Source organism: Mustelus asterias, chromosome 7, assembly GCF_964213995.1.
Source record: "Mustelus asterias chromosome 7, sMusAst1.hap1.1, whole genome shotgun sequence".
Taxonomy (NCBI): domain Eukaryota; kingdom Metazoa; phylum Chordata; class Chondrichthyes; order Carcharhiniformes; family Triakidae; genus Mustelus; species Mustelus asterias.
In genome coordinates, this window is record NC_135807.1 from 26,998,507 (window position 1) to 27,015,005 (window position 16,499).

At 47.7% G+C, this 16,499-nt stretch overlaps 1 protein-coding gene across 3 annotated transcripts in view; it reads left to right on the plus strand.

Annotated features, from left to right (window-relative positions):
* col22a1 (collagen, type XXII, alpha 1) overlaps window positions 1–16,499 on the plus strand; it is a 339,481-nt gene that overhangs the window by 159,625 nt on the left and 163,357 nt on the right. The gene's annotated exons all lie outside the window — the stretch shown is intronic.

A 16,499-nucleotide genomic window follows, 5' to 3' on the forward strand; every position in this document is an offset into this window, starting at 1 on the left:
CACTGATATGGTCAGGATTTTGTGCCCATGTTTGCCATAGGTGCAAATGCTGACATTGATGCAAAATCTGCCGGCAAGATGTTTTTTTCAGATTTTCCCCAACCCACTACGGTGGCATAATGAGGTTCCACCCAGAAAGGTTGGGAAACTCACTTAAATAAATTGTAATATCATTGGTGGGTTCCCCACACAAACGGTGCTCTCTCCCTTTGCTGACATGATGTCACATCAGCAAGGTTAACAACAGGGTTTTAAAAACGGGAACCAGATGAAGGGAACCGGCTGGTGATGCATAGCTTACAGGTCAGGAGTGCAATGAAACACTCTCCACTTGCCTGGTCGAGTGCAGCTCAAACAACATACAAGAAGCTTGACGCCATCCAGGCCAAAGCAGCCCATTTGATTGGCACCCTATGCACAGTGGCAGCAACTCGCCAAACCCGTGACATCTACCACTTAGAAGGACAGATGCAGGGGAACACCACCACCTGCAATTTCCCCTTAACGCCACTAACAACTCTGACTTTCAACAATGTTGACATTCCTTTACTATTGCTGGATTTGGCTTCCTTATCGCACCGTGACTATAGCAGTTCAAGAAAGCAGCTCACCATCACCTTCTCAAGGGCAATTAAGGATGGGAAATAAATACTGGTCTAACTGACGATGCCCACATATCATGGAAGAATTTTTTTTTAAATTCCCTCATCCCACTTAGTTCTTTTGACAATGATCTTAAATCTAAATCCAACCAGTGGAAATGGTTATTTCATATTTACTCGATCAAAATTCCTCACAATTTTCAATACTTCCAACAAATCTCACTTTAACTTTCTCCACTCAGAGTTGAACATTCCCAGCGTCTCCAAACTCTCCAATTCACTAAAGTCTCACATCCCTTTTGCCATTCCAGTAAATATGATTTGCATTTCCTCAACCACATTGATATTCTTCTTAAAGTGCTCAGAATTGGACACACTTCTCTTGTTGAGACTTAACTGATTTAACATAACCTTCATGCTTTTGCACTCTCAGCGCCTTTTGTAAAGCCATGGATTCCACATGTCCTGCCGCCCACAAGGATTAAAAATTCAATTCCCAATAGAGCAATTTCAGGATTCATTTCTAAAGCAGACACTAATCTTGTGATGATTTTCCAGCCATCATTACCCGGTTTGTATAGCCTGGCCGCAAATCTGACTCTTACAGCTGGCAGAAGCTGTGACATGGACAGAGATAAGTTGCTGGCGGAAAATGTTAAGCATGTTGAGAGTGTAAGTAGGAGCCCCCACACATTTATGTAATTTTGGCTTCAGCTTATAAAGAGTTCCAAAAGACTTCCTGTTCACTTTTAAAACGTGGCTAAACTCCAGATGCTTTCAAGCCAATGCAGCATGAGTTAACCTGCTCCAGGGCATCTCATTCAAGGTCTCTGGAGTTTGTTCAGGGCCCAACTTTAACTCTACATTATCACTTTGCTCTGTTGCGAATTCACAATTGACATAAAGATGGGATCTCCATACCCTTAGGATCTTTCGTCAACCCCATCAAATTGTGGGAATATCTTCTGAGATTCATTGACAGGCTTTCATCTTGTAAGTTGATTCACTGACCTCTGTTTGCTCAGTGCCCTCTTCTTAGTGGACCGAGCCTTCCATTTCTCCTCACCTCTTCTCATATCCCTCCAACAGTCAATCTCCTGAGGCCATGGCTGTCAGTGACTGTCTCCCAGTTCTCAGTGTAAGGGCGGAATTTTACGGCCTCCATTGGGCGAGACCGTAAAATTCCACCTGAGGCCAAACTGAGATTTCAGGGCGGGCGAGGTGGTAGGGTTTCGGCCTTAGTGTCTGCCAACTTCATATTTCCTTTGCACGTGTTCTGGCAGCAGAGGTATGGACGCCCAGGAGATTGTGACCTGGTGGTCAGTTCATTGTTCAGAAGGCCTTTATGTATACAGTATCAATCATATGATGATCGATCATGGCCGAGCCAGCACAGACACTGTTGACTTAGCAATAAGTGTATGCTTATTGAATTAGTGTGTTCCAGGATCTCTGAGTTAGTGACCTTGTCCTTCCAGAAGGTATCAGGGATATGTCTAAATCAGTGAAGGTACCGAGCATATGTTGTCCAGGTCTAAATACTGTAGAAAAATGTATTGAGGATGCAGGCTTGTTGGGCTTGCAGGTTGGGACTAGATTTAAGAGCTCCCCACTTTTCAGTGGTGAGAAGGTGGGTGCAGTACGAGGGTTGGCAATTCCACTGATCCACTCTTGACCCGGTTCTCAAAATACAGTAGGTCGACAGGTCTTGGAGTCAGCAGCTTACCCGCTATTTTAAAAAATAATAATTACTGGAGTCCCACTCAGGCTGTTGAGCTCACTGGCAGCAGATTATCGTTGTGGGCGGTGCTTTTTAAGGTCCATCAGCTGCCGGCCCAGTCTTGCAATGGGCTAGGAATGTTGGGGGAGTGGCAAGAACATTTCTTCCCCACTGTAGAATCCAGCCATTGGTGTTCTGAGTCAGGTCGCTGTTGTTTTGAGAGTGTAACACTCTAAAATCAGCTTTTTGATTACCTGACACTGAAAAACAAACCAGGAAAAGAAGCAGGGCTTCTGTTCAGAAATGTAAAATATTGTGAATGGGGCCAAGTGTACACTATTTATTCCCAATATAGATACCAGGATGGTTCACATGAAGCTGAGAAGTAGAAATGAACAATTGAGAAGCTTAGTTGGGTGGGGGTGAGGAACTGGGGGGACGCTGATAGATGATGACAGTAAACTGCCACATTTAGTTCTCATATCATTCTTTGAAGTTTTGCACAGCCACTCTCCAATGTTTAAAATGATACAAATTCTTAAGGGGCCATTTGACGTTTACAGTAATTGACACTGAGACCTCTAATAGCAATGCTGACTGAGTTGTTCTGGCTGGCGTCACTTACAAGCTGTTTTTAACAGTGGAATCATTCTGGCCTGATAGCTGATGCTCAGTCCACCCGAAGACGCTTACTTCATAAAATTTATAAATAAATGTTTAATAACCTTAATTCAATCTGGCCACACTTTTGGATTGCTGTCTTGGATCTGACGAGCTAAAGATTAAACAGCAGTTGGGTTAAGTAGGTAGCATCCCTGCCTTGGAGGTTTGTGGGACCATCTTTATGAAAATTTAGTTTTGAGCCTAGAAATCAAGGCTGATGCTCCAGCGCAGTGCTGAGGGAGTGCTGCATGATCAGAGGCAATGTTATTTGAGTGACATCCTATCAAAGCCCATCTCTGTTTGACTGGAGGTGAAGAGTTGGAGTGAGGGGACCAACATTCATTCTTTATCAAGTGGCGAGTTGTCCATTCAATTCGCTGTTTGTGGCTTCTTTCAATTGGCTTCTATGGCTGCGATTTAGCAGCCGTGTTCACCGTGTGGGGAGATTCCCGTAATGGTTGCTAAATCACGCCTGAACCCAGAAATGCAAATCTTGACAGTGAGATGTGAGTTCCCAAGTTTGCCCCCCTCCCCCGGTGAGTTCAGGGACGTTCCTTGGCACTGTAGGAGGGGACTGCCAGGGTGCTTCATTGGGGACGTTACTCCTTCTGCTTATTGTGGCGTGGGGGAGGGCAGTGGCGTGTGGGTGGGGGATTTCCGCTTCTCTGTGTCGGGGTTAGAGGGTGTTCCCCTTACTCAATGTCTGGGGGTAAGGGGTCCTTTTATTAAATTTACTTGAATTAATTTAACTAAAAAGGGCATCCTGATCTAAGATTCCCACCGTTGCTGGCTTTTTTGGCCCCGCCCCTCCAGCTGGCTGTGAGTGTGGCACAGTGGTTAGCAATGTGGTCTCACAGCTCCAGGGACTCGGATTCAATTCCGGCCTTGGGTCACTGTCTGTGTGAAGTTTGCATGTTCTTCCCGAGTCTGCGTGGGTTTCCTCCCACTGTCCAAAGGCATGCAGGTTTGATGGATTGGCCATGCTAAATTGCCCCTAAGTGTCCCATGGTGTTTGGGTTATGGGGATAGGGCAGGGGAGAGGGCCTAGGTAAGATACTCTGCCAGAGAGTCGGTGCAGACCCGATGGGCCAAATGGCCTCTTCGGCACTGTAGGCATTCTATGAAACCCCCCTGATGCGCTATTCAGACACGAGGCTTGAAGCTCAGTAAATGAAAGGCTTTTATTTACTGTTAACGAAGCTACCAGAACTTATGTACACTATCCCAGACTGAAGGGGTCCCGGCCAGAGCAGGGACTCTTATACCTCTCCCAGGAGGCGGAGCCCGACTGGGATGTGCCACAACAGTATCATACACAGGTGTAACAACCCCACCCTAACCCAACAGCAACAATAGCACAACCCAACAGTAACATATGTACATCCTTGTAGTCCTAGCCAGCCCCTGGCTCAGTACTATCCAGTGGGAACCAACGATGGTTCACCACATTCACCCCTCCTTTGAAAACAAAGGACGGCAGGGTACAAAAAGACAGAATACAGTGTCAGCAGTCTATAAGTTCAGACGGTCAGGGGGACCGCACCGTCGTTGTGACCTCCTCAATACCGGCGGTGACACCGGAGTAGGCACTTGCGGTGGCGTTCTCCCCAAAATGGCATCCAGCTGTTCTTCCACGGACTCACAGGCCGGTTGACCCTGAGGTGACGGTAGTCCAGGGATCCTGACACGCCCTGCGGTGGCGACCATCTTCTGGGCTCAGGCAAGCTGTACATGGGAGTAAAATGGTTAAGCAATGGTCCCGATGCTGCCCGCGCTGTGTCCGGGGAAGAAATAAGAGATAAAGGGTTTGTTACTGGGGGTATGGGAGCGACAGGGGTTGCTACGTCCCCTGCTGGCGCCAGGTCTCGGATCGAGACCGTGTCCTCTCGCCCGTCAGGGTATGCCACATAGGCATACTGAGGGTTGGCGTGGAGGAGATGGACCTGTTCGACCAACGGGTCGGACTTGCGGGCCCTTACATGTCGCCGCAGGAGGACGGGTCCTGAATACGTCAACCAATACGGTAATGAGGTCCCCGAGGAAGACTTCCGAGGGAATGAGAACATCCTCTCGTGGGGAGTAGCATTGGTTGCCGTACACAGGAGGGAGCGAATAGAATGGAGCGCATCAGGGAGCACCTCTTGCCAATGGGAGACTGGAAGACCTTTTGACTTCAACGCCAGTAAGACAGCCTTCCAGACTGTAGCATTCTCACGTTCCACCTGTCCATTACCCCTAGGGTTGTAACTCGTGGTCCTACTAGAGGCAATCCCGTATGAGAGCAGGAATTGCCTCAAGTCATCGCTCATGAACGACGAGCCCCTGTCGCTATGGATGTAGCTGGGGTACCCGAACAGGGTAAAAAGATCACGGAATGCCTTGATCACCGTGGCAGCGGATGTATCAGAGCAGGGAACAACAAAAGGGAACCGAGAGTACTCATCAATGATATTGAGGAAGTACACATTCCGATCTGTTGAGGGAAGGGGGCCCTTAAAATCAACACTCAGTCTCTCAAAGGGACGAGTGGCCTTGACTAAATGTGCCCGGTCAGGTCGGTAAAAGTGCGGTTTGTATTCCGCGCAAACCCGACAGCTCCTTGTTACCGACCTGACGTCCTCCACCGAGTAAGGCAGGTTGCGGGCTTTTACAAAGTGGTAGAGCCGAGTGACCCCAGGATGGCACAGGTCATTATGGAGGGTGTGCAAACGGTCCTCCTGTATACTAGCGCATGTTCCACGTGAGAGGGCATCCGAGGGCTCATTGAGCTTCCCTGGACGATACATGATATCGTAGTTATAGGTGGAGAGTTCAATTCTCCATCGCAAGATCTTGTCATTCTTGATCTTGCCCCTCTGCGTGTTGTTAAACATGAACGCCACGGACCGCTGGTCCGTGATCAGGGTGAACCGTTTTCCCGCCAAGTAATGGCGCCAGTGCCTGACGGCCTCCACAATGGCCTGGGCCTCCTTTTCCACCGCTGAATGCCGAATTTCGGGGCCTTGGAGGGTGCAGGAAAAAAATGCGACGGGCCTGCCCGCCTGGTTAAGTGTGGCGGCCAGGGCGAAATCAGATGCATCGCTTTCCACCTGAAAGGGGATGGACTCGTCTACAGCGTGCATCGTAGCTTTCGCGATGTTGGCTTTCAATTTATCGAAGGCCAATCGGGCCTCTGGCGTTAAGGGAAAAGTCGTGGACTTAATGAGCGGACGGGCTTTGTCCGTGTAGTTGGGAACCCACTGCGCATAATAAGAGAAGAAGCCTAAGCATCTTCTCAGTGCTTTTCACTAGTAGGTAAGGGAAGTTCAGAAAGGGGGCGCATACGGTCTGGATCAGGGCCAATGACTCCGTTTTCCACCACGTATCCTAGGATGGCTAAACGGCGCGTACGAAACACACACTTCTCCCTGTTGTAGGTCAAGTTCAGGCGAGATGCAGTGCGTAAGAAGTTCAGGAGGTTTGTGTCGTGGTCCTGCTGGTCATGGCCGCAGATGGTGACATTATCCAGGTACGGGAAGGTAGCCTGCAGCCCGTTCTGGTCCACCATTCGGTCCATAGCACGCTGGAAGACCGAGACCTCATTGGTGACACCAAAGGGAACCCTGAGAAAATGATACAAGCGACCATCCGCCTCAAAAGCCGTGAATTGTCGGTCCTCTGGGCGAATGGGGAGTTGGTGGTAGGCAGACTTGAGGTCTATGGTGGAGAACACCCGGTACTGCGCAATCTGATTGACCATGTCAGATATGCGCGGGAGGGGATACGCATCCAGCTGCGTATATCGGTTAATGGTCTGACTGTAGTCAATGACCATCCGGGGTTTGTTCCCGCTCTTGACCACCACGACCTGTGCTCTCCACGGACTAACACTGGGTTGTATGATCCTTTCTTTGAGGAGCCGCTGAACCTCAGATCTAATGAAGATCCGATCCTCAGTGCTGTAACGCCTACTTTTAGTCGCGATGGGCTTGCAGCCTGGCACAAGATTCTGAAACAAGGAGGGTATGGTGATCTTCAGCGTCGAGAGGCTGCAGGCGGGGCGCATTGGGCAATTTGGAGGCTGCTGCTGTTTTCCCACTGCCAGTGAAGGGAGTGGCCCACCGTACTGTAGGATTACACTCCTCAAGTGGACCATGAAGTTTAGTCCGAGAAGTATTGGCGCGCAAAGATACGGCAACACAAGGAGCTTGAAGCGCTCGTAAACTGTGCTTGTACTTTCAAGGTTACCACGCAACTCCCTAGCACGGCAACAGACCGGGACCTTGATGCCATAGAGATTGTCTGTTTGGCAGGTTGAATCTGGAGTCCACACCGCTTCACAGTGTCTGGGTGGATAAAGCTCTCAGTGCTCCCGCTGTCAAACAGACAATAGATCACGTGGTTATTTACCTGGATATTCATCATAGATCTGTCGAGTCTATGAGGCTTGGCCTGGTCCAGGATGATCGACGCCACCGCTGGTTCATGAGCGCCACTGCAGGCAGCTGAAATCGATGAGGAGGACCCCTGCTGGTCGTTCGTGGTCAGTGTCGACCAACATGGCTGCCCCCATGAATCGCACGTGGGTGAGGGCGCCAAACTCAGCGACCCCTGGTGGTCATACTCCTCCGACTCCGTCGACCGTAATGGCGTCGTCCTGGTCTCGCACGTGGACGAACCCCGTGACAACTTCGACGATGAAGACCCAAGCTCTGAAGAATCGCAGGCCGCACTGCCGTTCCTAGGTTTGGATCGGCACACTTTTGAATAATGCCCTTTTTTACCGCATGCGGTGCACAATACAGCTTTAGCGGGACACTTTTGCCGGGTATGCTTCGCTCCTCCACAGAAGTAGCACCGCGGGCCGCCCGGGGCTGCAGCCGTCATCTGGCCTGAATGGGAGCACGCCATTACACAGCATTTCGAACCCGAGGGACGAGGAGGGATTTGCGACTGCTCCTGCCACATTGTCTCCACGTGGTCCTCCGGATATAAAACTAAGCTCTTGGAAGCCGACTCGAGCATCTCTGCTAACTCGATGGCCTGGGTAAGATTAAGGTTACCCTTCTCCAACAGTTTAAGTCGAATGTACGATGATCCGACCCCAGCCACAAACGCATCTCGGGCGAGGTCGTACATGCTCTGCTCAGCCGACACAGCTTTGCAGTCACAGCCCCTGGCTAGCTGTAGGAGCTCATTGGCATAGTCCTCCATCGTTTCGCCAGACTGCCGTCGCCGAGTGGCTAGGAGGTAACGAGCGTGTATCTCGTTAGGTGGTTTGGTATAGCGCTTCTTTAGAAGCTCGAGGCCTTAGGATAATTAGTGGCCGCACGGATCGCGAGGTAGACAGTGCCGCTTACCCTCGCATGGAGGACCCAGAGTCTGTCATCATCTGTGGTGACCACTGCGGAGGCTGCCAGGTAGTCTTCGAAACACTTCAGCCAGTGGTCGAAGGTGTTAGAAGCGCCCACCGCACATGGATCTAGCGTAAGGCGTTCCGGCTTCAGAATTTGCTCCATACTCTCTTTTTTTTTCTCGACGAGAGTTTAACGACAGTAAATAAAATTGATGCACTATTCAGACACGAGGCTTGAAGCTCAGTAAATGAAAGGCTTTTATTTACTGTTAACGAAGCTACCAGAACTTATATACACTATCCCAGACTGAAGGGGTCCCGGCCAGAGCAGGGACTCTTATACCTCTCCCAGGAGGCGGAGCCCGACTGGGATGTGCCACAACACTACAATACAAAGGTGTAACAACCCCACCCTAACCCAACAGCAACAATAGCACAACCCAACAGTAACATATGTACATCCTTGCAGTCCTGGCCAGCCCCTGGCTCAGCACTATCCAGTGGGAACCAACGATGGTTCACCACACCCCCCCCCGCCCATAATCCGATTGCGATGCAGAGCGGCAGCGGGCTCACCCTCCCTTGCCCTCGATCTGATCACAGCCAGAATGTGCAGCGGCCCCCCACCACTGCCCCCCCCCCCCCCCCCCCCGTATTGGATCGGGCTATCCCTTCAGGCCCTGCCCCTATAAGGCCCATCCCCACAGACCCCTCCCCGGGCACTGCCCGGTGGGCAGTCTGCCCATCGATGGGCGCAGCGAGTCGATAAAATTCCACCTAGTAACTCTATTTGATAAGTATTTCATTCATTGTGAGGTGATTCTATCCCCTATAATATCTGTATTATATGTTATATAAATGCAAATTCATTTTTCCTTACTGCTAATTTATACTTATTTTGATCATTTTGTTCTCCCTCACTTGCTGCCAGGCTCATGGCATTGTTATGATCCAGTGAGGGACCAGTAATGTTTTGTTTAAAGTAGACAATGTTTTAAATCCCAGTTACCCGATCGGGGAACAAAGCTACAAGATGGTTTTAAACAAAGAAAATAACATTTATTGTACAAAGTCAGAATTTTACAACATCTACCTTATTCTTGAAAGCTCGGAATTAACATGAGATAAATAGAATTAGCAGGAATCTGTTGTTGCTATTAAATGGCAGATGCGATCAAAACAGATCCCTTGGCTTTCTTAGCAAACCACCCGGGTGTCAGTGACCAATGTGAGTCATAATATATCATTAAAACTCTGTCTCTCTTCCAAGGGATTTTGACTTTTCACTTTTGGAGATCCAACCTCTGAATTCCCTCACAAACTGCTCTGACTCAGTGGAGGGTGGTGACCCAATGGCTGCTCACCTTCCAATGGTTCAAACTTTTCTCCTGAGATTGCATTCCACAGGATTCACAAAGATGCAATCCCGCCTCGAATCAACTCTTCTGCATGTTGCTAGCTTTACTAAGCTGATCCGGGGCTTAACTGAGCTCCAGTTTCCCGTCTTCACCAAGGTCTAGATGGCTCCCTGGACCTTGCTCCACCCTCTCAGTGAGCTAGGACTTCTCCTGAGCTCAAACTGCGCTGAGCAGCTCCCAGGGTTTAATTTTGCTGCACAATATTCTCTTGTCCCCAGAAAACGCACAGATAAATTGAAACGAGAGGACCTTGCAAAGCTCCATCCATGTTCATGACTTGTCAGCCCTCAGACCCAATAAGCTGCTTAATACCACTTACCTGGGATTGTAATTTTCTCCGAGTTTCTACCTCCCTTCCATTTCACGATTTACAGTGAATTCTGTGATGTTACTGTGTCGTTTTTATTAAAGACACATGCAAAATATTTGTTTAATTCATCCGCTATAGCCCTACTTCCTATTATCAGTTCCCTGAATGCACTTTCTATAGGACCAATGCTCACTTTGTTAACTATCTTCTTATTTAAATATCTATAGAAACTCTTACTGATCACCTTTATATAACTGGCTAGCTTCTTCTTGCACTCTAGTTTGTACTTCCTTGTCAATCTTTTTGTCATTCTTTGGTGTTCTTCATACTCTTTCCAATCTTCTGACCTGCCACGCATTTTTGCACAAATATTTGCTTTTTCTTTAAGTTTAATACTAACTTTAACTTTTTTGGTTAACCTCAGACAATAGGCCCTTCCCTTGCAGTTTTTCTTTCTCATCAGTATGTCTCTTCTGTATATTCTGAAATAGCACTTTAAATGTCTGTCACGGATCATCTGTCGATTGATCAATTAAGCATATTTGCAAGTTCACTTTATCTAGCTCCACTTTCATGCCTTCATAGTTGCCCTTATTTAAGTTTAAAATACTAATCTTGGACACACTCCTCTCTCCCTCAACCTGAATATAAAATTCAATGATATTATGATCACTGCTACCTAGAGTGCCTTCACTGAGGTTATCAATTAATCCTATCTCACTGCGCAATACCAGGTTTTCTAGTGTAGCCATTCCTGTGCTTGGCTCCAGAAAATGCTGTTCTAAGAAGCTATACCAAGAGCTTTCTCGTCTACACTACCTTTGCCTATCTGATTTTTCCAACCTATATGTAGATTAAAATCCACCATGATTATTGCAGTACCATTCTGACAAGCTCCCACTATCTATTTTATGCTCTGTCCTGCCATGTATTTACAATTAGGGGACCTAACTTGCACAAGTGATTTCTTGCCTTTATCGTTTTGCACCTCAACCCAAACTGCTTCTACATTCTGTTTTCCTGAACTTGGGTCGTCCCTTTCTAATGTGTGAATACCATCATTAATTAACAGAGCCTATCCCTCCACCTGTTCTCAACTTCTTGTCCTTCCAAAGTGTCACATATCCCTCAATATTGAGGTCCCAATCTATGCAGCCATACCTCTGTAATTACCATCGAATTGTACTTATTAATTTCTATTTGCGCTATCAGTTCATCTACTTTGTTGCAAATGATATGTGCATTCAGATAGAACATAGAATATAGAACAGTACAGCACAGAACAGGCCCTTCGGCCCACGATGTTGTGCCGAGCTTTATCTGAAACCAAGATCAAGCTATCCCACTCCCTATCATCCTGGTGTGCTCCATGTGCCTATCCAATATAGAGACTGTCTGAATCTCTAGGTTCAGCTTATTTGCATGGTCTGGCTTTCATCTGGACAAGAGAATGTCTCCATGAATGAAAGGGGTCCCAAATCAGGGAGCAAACATGATACAAATAGAAATTACAAACATAAATAAACTTCAGCCAATGTGGGGATGGGAGAAGTCCCAAGGAAAATACAGGTCAATATTTTTCTATTCCAAAACATTTCCATATTTGGGACATCATAGCATTTGAAAGAATAAATTGCACATTTGCGTCTGCAAGGGTCAATTGGCCATTTGCGCATTTTCAAGCCAAATAAATGATGTGCTTCCAATCTGACTTGAGAAAAGTCCCTCTTGCACAACAAAGAATGGTAAAACACTCATCAACATTCCAGGAAAATGGATGGGTCACATCTAATGTTTGAAATGACGCTGATGTTCACTTAGTCCTGGAGGATGACAGCTGTGTGTCAGGAGCAAGTCACTGTTTGAACTCTGCTGCCCCAAAGACAAGCTTTAAATTCTGCTTCAGACTCAATTGCATTTTTACAGATACTACATGGAGCTTTGAGGATTTGTTTCTGACAATAAATAGTCCGAACCAAAACTGGGTGTTTCCAAGCTTCATGTTTTTGAAAGGATGACATATTTTGACCACAGCGAGACACAATGAAATACAATTGCTGTTCACCGCAGCACAGTGGCACAGTGGTTAGCACTGCTGCCTCACAATGCCAGGGCCCGGCCTTGGGTCACTGTCTGTGTGGAATTTGTGTGTTCTCCCTGTGTCTGTGTGGGTTTCCTCCGGGTGCTCCAGTTTCCTCCCACAGTCCAAGATGTGCGGGTTAGGTTGATTGGCCATGCTAAATTGTCCCGAGTGTCAGGGGGGTTAGCAGGGTAAATGCATGGGGTTACGGGAATAGAGCCTGGGTGGGATTGTGGTCAGTACAGGCTCGATGGGCCGAATGGTTGTACTGTAGGGATTCTATGATTCTATGAAATGCACGCAAACAAGACAAAATGAACAGATCAGCATTAAAACTACAGCTCCTTTCGACTTTAATTCCTCATTTTGAGGATTCCTTCAGTGAAGAGTCTTTTGTTTACTTTTCTGAATTAAAAAATAGTAACAAGTTGTTCTTTGGTGATGACAAGTAAATACGTTACATCAAGGATGTCCAGCATACAGGAAATGTACCAATTCTTCACTCTCAGTGGGAACACATGTTGAAAGGGAGCATGGATTGGAAGGATGACCAGAATACTGAAGTCTGAATTTTTGTAAAGATGGAAGGTCTCCCTGCCTCAGCCAAAATGAAGCCTGAGCCCCGATTCTGGAAATCCCATTCCAGAACCCAGTACCCACCATTTTCACCGGAGTTAGTGGGTAGGTAGTGGGGAAGTGTTGTATTTTGCAAATATGTGGTTCATGGGACAGTTGCACACATACTAATGTAACTACAGTCTGTTAGATGCAATTAACTTCACCCACGACTCCTGGGCTCTAGACATTTGAAGAGAAGGGCCAAAATATTCCGGGATTTCCTGTTCTGCCTGACAGAGATCCCTCGCTGCAGCTAACCTGGCGACAGAGGCTGCGAACACGAAAACCCATTGGCAGTGGTGGGTCTGGAAGATCCTGCTGCCAGCCAACTGCGGGCTGCCTCCGCCACCACAAACACACCCTGGGGATTGGAAAATGCTGCCCAAGGTCGAAACAGAGTCCTTTGAGGAGGTCAGCTAACCTTTTGGAGAGCTAATGTATCCAGTGGACTCCCCTGCCCCTTTCCCGCCAGAAAGCCATCTGACCCGCCTCCCTCCGCCCCACTAGAGAACCATCTGACCCGCCTCCCTCCCTCCCCATCAGAGAGCATCTGACCCACCTCCCTCCCCCTCACCAGGGAGCCAGACCAGCCTCCCTCCCCCCATCCACCAGAGCGCTATCTGACCCACCTCCCTGCTCCCCCCACCAACCGATCTGAGTCAGAGAGCCGCCGGAAGCTCTGAACTTACCTCCTCAGAAGCTGGAGCGCCCGAATTGGACCTTGGCCGAGCATGTCTGCTTTGCGCCGAATCTGGACGGGTGAACACGATGGTAAAGGGGGAAATGCAGTTAAGTTTGGGCGTGCAACCCATTAAGTCAATTTAAATGCATGTAAATGCATTTAAATTGATGTCACGCCTGTCTTGGACGTGGTCCCGACGGCGGACATTTTCAGACATTGGTAAAGGGGGAACGGGCGCAGAGGCGGGCCCGGATCATGCTACTCACCTCACACCTGACGTTACCAAGTTTTCATGCCCGAAAATGGGTGAAACTTGATGGTAAAATTGGGCCCAAAGGTTTCCAATGCCTTGGGGAGACTACACAAGCATGCTACCTTGGAGCATATGTGGCATCTTGCCATGTGGAACATCCACTGAAGTTACTGTATAAAACTCACTTGTGGATGAGTTTCTTCAATACAGCGCTCATAATTTATGGACGGGATTTTACATCCTCACTCGACCCGAGCCCGGAAAATCCCACCCGAGGTCAACAGACCTTCCCATTGTCCACCCCTCACCTGCTCCGATTCCGTGGCAAGCAGGGTGGTAGAATTTTGGCGGAAATGTCCCTCATAAACTCCATCCGACCTTTGAGTCTGATCATTGCTCCTTTCTTAAAGACAATCATGGTTGAACAAGAAATCCTGCATCTCAATCTGTAAATCCTTGGTGTACTACTTACTACCTTGTGTGAAGGTCCTCAGAAGGGAATAGCTTTCCACTGCTGGGAATGCATGGCCTTACACTTGCTGCTGATCTCAACATGCAGGTTTCAGTGCCACTGGTAAGAAACACCTTCATTTTGTCAACATTCTAATTGAGGATGTTAGTGCCCAAAGCAGGCTAGAGCATTTTTCACGACAGTAACAGGAATTACAAAGGTTCTCATTTCTAATGTGTACAAAGTTATTGAATCACCATGGTATACCTATTAGTGATTGAGGTGACAAGGTGCCCTATGCGCGCAAACATTCCTACAAATTGTCACCCTCCTCCTTGTTGCCTCAGAAGATGGCGGATGGGAACCCCTCCCACTGAAAAAATCCTTTCCTATTGTTCCCCAAACTCTAAACCACAGGGACCCCATGTGTTATTTGGAGTCGGTTTTCAATTAACTGATAGAGATCAGTTTCTATGGTTAGTGTACAACCTCAATATTTTTGCATTATACAAGTACCGGCATGGTGGAAGCTGAACTTCAGATTTTAGTCCTTTTTTTCCTAGCAGTTCCAACCCCCTGCCTTGAAAGCTTACAGCAGACTGTTCCACCACAAGCATTACAATTAAGCTTAGAGGAAGAAAAGTGTACAGGGACGTAACACAGATGGTTCTGAAATAGGCGGCCAAGAGGCAAATCCTCTTGGGTGAATTATCCAACACAATGCAATCAGTAGATTATTGTTACTAGTTTGAAAGTTATGTCCCTCAAGTTAATACCACTCACTTGCAGGCATGATTGATTGGGACATTCCCGATCAGCTCCATTTTTTGTCAAGATTAGTGGTCGTTAATGCAGCCATTTTAGTTGCCTGAACATAAGAACATAAGAAATAGGAGCAGGAGTAGGCCATCTAGCCCCTCGAGCCTGCCCCGCCATTCAATAAGATCATGGCTGATCTGACGTGGATCAGTACCACTTACCCGCCTGATCCCCATAACCCTTAATTCCCTTACCGATCAGGAATCCATCCATCCGCGCTTTAAACATATTCAGCGAGGTAGCCTCCACCACCTCAGTGGGCAGAGAATTCCAGAGATTCACCACCCTCTGGGAGAAGAAGTTCCTCCTCAACTCTGTCTTAAACCGACCCCCCTTTATTTTGAGGCTGTGTCCTCTAGTTTTAACTTCCTTACTAAGTGGAAAGAATCTCTCCGCCTCCACCCTATCCAGCCCCCACATTATCTTATAAGTCTCCATAAGATCCCCCCTCATCCTTCTAAACTCCAACGAGTACAAACCCAATCTCCTCAGCCTCTCCTCATAATCCAAACCCCTCATCTCCGGTATCAACCTGGTGAACCTTCTCTGCACTCCCTCCAATGCCAATATATCCTTCCTCATATAAGGGGACCAATACTGCACACAGTATTCCAGCTGCGGCCTCACCAATGCCCTGTACAGGTGCATCAAGACATCCCTGCTTTTATATTCTATCCCCCTCGCGATATAGGCCAACATCCCATTTGCCTTCTTGATCACCTGTTGTACCTGCAGACTGGACTTTTGCGTCTCATGCACAAGGACCCCCAGGTCCCTTTGCACGGTAGCATGTTTTAATTTGTTTCCATTGAGATGGTAATCCCATTTGTTATTATTTCCTCCAAAGTGTATAACCTCGCATTTCTCAACGTTATACTCCATTTGCCATATCCTCGCCCACTCACTCAGCCTGTCCAAATCTCTCTGCAGATCTTCTCCGTCCTCCACACGATTCACTTTTCCTCTCCGTCCTCCACACGATTCACTTTTCCATAGCTTTGTGAATTTCCTTTCAAGTAGAACGAAGCATTTGACCCCTGATTCATTCACAAAAAATGTAAGGAATGTAATAACATGCCATCCAGTTGCCAGCAAAAAGACAAGAATAGGGATCATTTATCCTCTCGCTCCTTGTTATCAATAGGGGTGGCACGGTAGCACAGTGGTTAACACTGCTGCCTCACAGTACCAGGGACCTGGGTTCAATTCCGGCCTCGGGTCACTGTCTGTATGGAGTTTGCACGTTCTCCCCGTGTCTGCGTGGGTTTCCTACGGGTGCTCTGGTTTCCTTCCACAGTCCAAAGATGTGCAGGCTAGGTTGATTGGCCATGCTAAATTGACCCGAGTGTCAGGAGGATTAGCAGGGTAAAAATGTGGCGTTACGGGAATAGGGCCGGGGTGGGATTGTGGTCGGTGCAGACTTGATGGGCCGAATGGTCTCCTTCTGCACTGTAAGGATTCTAGGTGTTACTGTAATTCCGTGAAATGTTTGTTGCACGACTCATAAGCTTACAAGAAACCCCTTTATTGTATTGCTGTGAGTTTAAA